The following is a 6,000-nucleotide window of genomic DNA, read 5'->3' as shown; positions in this document are numbered from 1 at the left end:
CTCCAAATTTAGCCTTACCAATGCCTTGTACAATTTTAATATTATATCCCAACTCCTATACTCAATGCTCTGATTTATAAAGGCCAGCATACCAAAAGCTTTCTTCACCGCCCTATCCACACGAGATTTCACCTTCAGGGAACTGTGCACCGTTATTCCTAGATCACTCTGTTCTACTGCATTCCCCAATACTCTACCATTTACCATGTATTATTTCAGTTCATCGGGTGCAGGGAGCAGCAGTAATCCCAGGTCACTGTTTTTCCTCTAATGAGATTAAAGTCCGACACCAAGACAGGAAGTTACAGCGGTTTATTGATATCATCATGACAAATGTAAATTGATTCACTCACAGTCACACACAATTAACCGACCAGCGACAACGAGTGACCGGTTGAATAATCAGTCCCGTTTCTCACCGTCACTCTGCATCGGGGAACCGATGATTATAAAATCACACTTCAGGGCCGTGTCCGGGATCGCTGCAGATCCAGGGTCACTGCCGAGGGATTTGTCAGTTTAACATCATTATATCGGCCAGACTGCCGAATGCAGCGTCCTCAGCAAAGGGAGCAAAAGGATTCTCTGCCGGGAAAATCCCACCCCGGGACACCGGTGTCCCAGATTGAGCCCCGGACCCACGGGGTCTTCCTGTCTGTGTAATTACCCGGGGTCTCACGTGGGGAGATTCGACCACGCACATCCGGCGGAAGCTGCGTCGCCGGACAACAAGCGGAAACACGTCACTGCGGGACCGTTCCGATGTTACCGAGCACGAGGCAGGAGCCGGTTCCGTTCAAACGGTTGGGAACTAAACTAGGCGCGTGGCCATTAAAGGTAAGGGCGGGTGTTAAAGGGGAGGGCGGGAGTTAAATGGGAGGGCGGGAGTTAAAGAGGATGGCGGGGAATCAGCAACATTTCCCCATCCGGCGGGCGGGGATGTTCACACATTCAGATGTTCACACCATCACTGTCAGTCCGGGTCTGAGTTCCTGCAGAGACTCCAGTTCCTTCCCGGTCCAACCGAAGCTATTCCCCCACAGCCTGAAACAGATGGGAGAATAAAGATGAAATAAACAGATTACACAACAGTGTCAGTAACAGGGGACCGGGATTAATGTTTCAACAACACACACAGACAAATATCACCAGAAAACCCGCGGATCCGCTGATATTTTATTACATTGAACATTATTACAAACACTCACAGTATCCACTCCAGTCTCGGGAGGGTCAGTATGAGGCGGTTGAGACCGGGGACAGATCGGTCTGTCAGCGAGTTCCATCCCAGGGCAAGCTCCGTCAGTGATGGTTTTGTACTGAGAGCGGAGACGAGATCCTCGGCACCAGAATCTGTGAGACCGACACTGTCCAGCCTGGAGATGAGAGAGAGAGAGAGAGTGAGGGTGAAGGACACAGAGAGACAGGAGACGGTATAAATCCCCAGTGTTTATCAGTAACACAATTACTGATTTTTTTTCTTCACCACGACTGCGCAAGTCGGCCAGTGAGAACAGCAGAAGAGTTTAAAAGGAAGACAGATTTACAGAGCGAGCGTCAGAGGAGCGGGAGACAGAGTAGGAAGGCTTTGGCTCAACGGGGCTTCGGCGATAAAGGGTCGAGGCGAGGTAGGTTATCTGTTTACACACAGACAGAGAGTATGTGTGTGAGGCTGGTTTTCTGTGCTCGGTGTCAGATGTGGGAGATCCTGGAGACTCCCAGCCTCCTGGACGGCAACATCTGTACCCGGTGTGTCGAGCTGCAGCTCCTTAGGGACCGAGTTAGGGAACTGGAGATGCAGCTCGATGACCTTCGTCTGGTCAGGGAGAGCGAGGAGGTGATAGAGAGGAGCTACAGGCAGGTGGTCACACCGGGGCCACGGAAGACTGAAGAAGTGGGTCACAGTCAGGTCAGGAAAGGGCAAGAAGCAGGTACTAGAGGGTACCCCTGTGGCTGTACCCCTTGACAATAAGTACTCCTGTTCCGAGTACTGCTGGAGGGGGGACGGCCTACTGGGGGGAGAGGTGGGTGTGGGGGTGAAGCGACAGTGGTCGTGCTTCTGGCACAGAGTCCGGCCCTGTGGCTCAGAAGGGTAGGGAAAGGAAGAGAGAGGAGGTAGTGATAGGGGAATCTATAGATAGTGGGTCAGACCGGCGATTCTTTGGACGCTGGAAAGAAACGCGGATGGTAGTTTAACTCCCAGGTGCCAGGGTCCGGGATGTTTCAGATGGTGTCCAAGATATCTTGTAGTGGGAGGGATAACAGCCAGAGGTCGTGGTACATATTGGTACCAGTGACATAGGTAGGAAAAGGGAAGAGGTCCTGAAAAGAAGACTACAGGGAGTTAAGAATGAAGTTGAGAAAAAGACTGCAAAGGTAGTAATCTGGGAATTACTGCCTGTGCCACACGACAGTGAGAATTGCAATGGGATAAGTTGGAGGATAAATGCGTATCTGAGGGATGAGAGCAGGGGACAGGAATTCAGATTTCTGGATCAATGAGTTGCACTTGAATCCCAGGGGGATCGATATCCTGGCAGAGTGCTTTGTCAAGGTTATTGGGGAGAGTTTAAAAGAAGATTTCTGGGGCTTGGGAACCAAACCAATGTAATGGAGGAAAGGGAGGTTGGCTCACAAAGGGAGAGAGTTTGGAGACAGTGCGAAAGAGAGGATATGCCGGTGATAGAGAAGGGACGCACTCAGTCCGATGGTTTCAGATGTGTCTATTTTAATGCGAGGAGTGTTGTGAACAAAGCGGATGAGCTTAGAGCACGTGGATCTGTACTTCGAGATATGATGTGGTGGCCATTACAGAGACTTGGATGCTGCAGGGACAGGAATGTCTCTTTCGAGTGGCAGGCTTTAAATGTTTCAGAAAGGACAGGGAGGGAGGCAAAAGAGGTGGGGACCTGGCACTGCTGATCAGAGATAGTGTCACGGCTGCAGCAAAGGAGGACGTCATGGAGGGTTTGTCTATCGAGTCTGTGTGGGTGAAAGTTAGGAACAGGAGGGGGTCAATAACTCTACTGGGTGTTTTGTATAGACCACCCAACAGTAACAGGGACATCGAGGAGCAGATAGGGAGACAGATTCTGGAAAGAAGTAATAATAACAGGGTTGTTGAGGTGGGAGATTTTATTTTCCCAACTATTGATTGGCATCTCCCTAGAGTGAGGGGTTTAGATGGGATGGAGTTTGTTAGGTGTGTTCAGGAAGGTTTCTTGACACAATATGTAAATAAGCCTACAAGAGGAGCGGCTGTACTTGATCTGGTATTGGGAAATGAACCTGGTCAGGCGTCAGGTCTTTCAGTGGCAGAGCATTTTGGAGATAGTGATCACAGTTCTATCTCTTTTACCATAGCATTAGAGAGGGATAGGAACAGACAAGTTAGGGAAACCTTTAATTGGAGTAAGAGGAGCTATGAGGCTATCAGGCTGGAACTTGTAAGTATAAATTGGAAACAGATGCTCTCAGGGAAACATACAGAAGAAATGTAGAAAAGGTTCAGGGGATATTTGCTTGAGGTTCTGAGTAGGTACGTTCCAATGAGAGATGGAAAGGATGGCAGGGTACAAGATCCGTGATGTACAAAAGCCGTTGTAAATCTAGTCAAGAAGAAAAGAAGAGCTTACGAAAGGTTCAAAAAACTAGGTAATTATATGAATCTGGAAGATTACAAGGCAAGCAGGAAGGAGCTTAAGAATGAAATCAGGAGAGCTAGAAGGGGTCATGAGAAGGCCTTGGTGGACAGGATTAAGGAAAACCCCAAGGCATTCTACAAGTATGTGAAGAGCAAGAGGATAATATGTGAGAGAATAGGACCAATCAAATGTGACAATGGAAAAGTGCGTATGGAGCCGGAGGTAATAGTGGATCCAGCAAATAGTGGATCATTTGCTTCAGTATTCACAACGGAAAAGGATCTTGGCGTTTGTAGAGCTGACTTGCAGTGGACTGAAAAGCTTGTGAATGTAGATATTAAGAATGTGGATGTGCTGGAGCTTTTGGAAAGCATCAAGTTGGATAAATCACCGGGACATGATGGGATGTACCCCAGGCTACTGTGGGAAGCGAGGGAGGAGATTACTGAGCCTCTGGTTATGAGCTTTGCATCATCAATGTGGACGGGAGAGGTTGCGGAGGATTGGAGGTTTGCAGATGTTGTTCCCTTGTTCAAGAAAAGGAGTAGGGATTGCCCAGAAAATTATAGGCTAGTGAATCTGACTTCAGTGGTTGGTAAGTTGATGGAGAAGATCCTGAGAGGTAGGATTTATGAACATCTTGAGAGGCAAAAAATTATTAGGAATAGTCAACATGGCTTTGCCAAAGGCAGATCGTGCCTTATGAGCCTGATTGAATTTTCTGAGAATGTGAATCAGCACATTGATGAAGGGAGAGCAGTAGATGTAGTGTATATGGATTTCAACAAGGCATTTGATAAGGTACCACATGCAAGGCGTATTTAGAAAGTAAGGAGGCATGGGATCCAAGGGGACATTGCTTTGTGGATCCAGAACTGGCTTGCCCACAGAAGGCAAAGTGTGGCTGTATACGGGTCATATTCTGCATGGAGGCCGGTGACCATCTTTGTGATTTTTATAAATGACTTGGATGAGGAAATGGAGGGATGGGTTAGTAAATTTGCTGCTGATAGAAAGGATGGGTGTGTTGTGGATAGTGTGGAGAGCGGTCAGAGGTTACAGCGGGACATTGATAAGATGCAAAAACGGGATGAGAAATAGCAGATGGAGTTCAACCCAGATAAATGTGAGGTGGTTCATTTTGGTAGGTCAAGTATGATGGCAGAATATAGTATTAATGGGAAGACTCTTGGCAGTGTGGAGGATCAGAGGGATCTTGGGGTCCGAGTCCATAGTACACTCAAAGCTGCTACGCAGGTTGTCTCCATGGTTAAGAAGTCATACGGTGCATTGGGTTTCATCAGTCGTGGGATTGAGTTTAAGTGTCGAGAGGTAACGTTGAAGGTATATAGGACCCTGGTCAGACTCCACTTGGAGTACTGTGCTCAGTTCTGGTCGCTTCACTATAGGAAGGATGTGGAATCCATAGAAAGGGTGCAGAGGAGATTTACAAGGATGTTGCCTGGATTGCGGAGCTTGCCTTATGAGAATAGGTTAAGTGAGCTCGGCCTTTACTCCTTGGAGTGACGGAGGATGAACCGTGACCTGATAGAGGTGAACAAGATAATGAGAGACATTGATCATGTGGTTAGTCAGAGTCTTTTCCGCAGTGTTGAAGTGGCTAGAACGAGAGGACATATTTTTAAGGTGCTTGGAAGTAGGTACAGAGGAGATTTCAGGGGTAAGGTTTTTTACGCAGTGAGTATTGAGTGCGTGGAATCGGCTGCCGGCAGCAGTGGTGGAGTTGGAAACCATAGGGTCATTAAGAGACTCCTGGATGGCTACATAGAGCTCAGAAAAATAGAGGGCTATGGGTAAAGCCTAGGTAGTTCTAAGGTAGGGACATGTTCGGCACAGCTTTGTGGGCTGAATGGCCTGTATTGTGTTGTATTCTCCATATATTATATCATATCATATTATATTCCTGTATTCTGCATATCTGAAGATGGACTGTCCACTAACATTTTTTATAAACCCACTGACTCCCATAACTACCTTGATTATACCTCTCTCCACCCTGCCAAATGTAAAAATGCTATTCCCAGTTCCTCAGTCTCCGCCGCATCTGTTCCCAGGATGAAGCTTTCTGTTCCAGGACATCCCAAATGTCCTCTTTCTTTAAGGATCGTGGTTTCCCTTCTGCCGTCATCAATGATGCCCTCACCCGCATCTCCTCCATTTCCCACAATTCGGGTCCTCACCCTATCCTCCGGTCACCACAACAGGGACCATGTTCCCCTTGTCCTCACCTGCCACCTCACCAACGTCCGATTCCAGCATATTATCCTCCGAACCTTCAACAGGACACGACCACTAAGGACATCTTTCCCTCTCTACCCCTCTCTGCTTTTCGCAG

General features: G+C 47.9%; 1 protein-coding gene across 1 annotated transcript in view; it reads right to left on the bottom strand.

The window, feature by feature from the left end:
- Window positions 1–329: 329 nt before the first annotated feature.
- The window catches only part of LOC140720570 (NACHT, LRR and PYD domains-containing protein 3-like), a 395,705-nt gene continuing 390,034 nt past the window's right edge, over window positions 330–6,000 (bottom strand). The window contains exons 9-10 of the mRNA XM_073035407.1: window positions 1,209–1,376; window positions 330–1,044 (exon numbers count right to left, since the gene is read on the bottom strand). The gene's annotated coding sequence lies outside the window, so the exon portion shown is untranslated. The remainder of the gene's footprint in view (window positions 1,045–1,208; window positions 1,377–6,000) is intronic.

Source organism: Hemitrygon akajei, unplaced genomic scaffold, assembly GCF_048418815.1.
Source record: "Hemitrygon akajei unplaced genomic scaffold, sHemAka1.3 Scf000045, whole genome shotgun sequence".
Taxonomy (NCBI): domain Eukaryota; kingdom Metazoa; phylum Chordata; class Chondrichthyes; order Myliobatiformes; family Dasyatidae; genus Hemitrygon; species Hemitrygon akajei.
The sequence above is the reverse complement of the archived record's forward strand: the minus strand, read 5'-3'. Positions and strand labels throughout refer to the sequence as shown.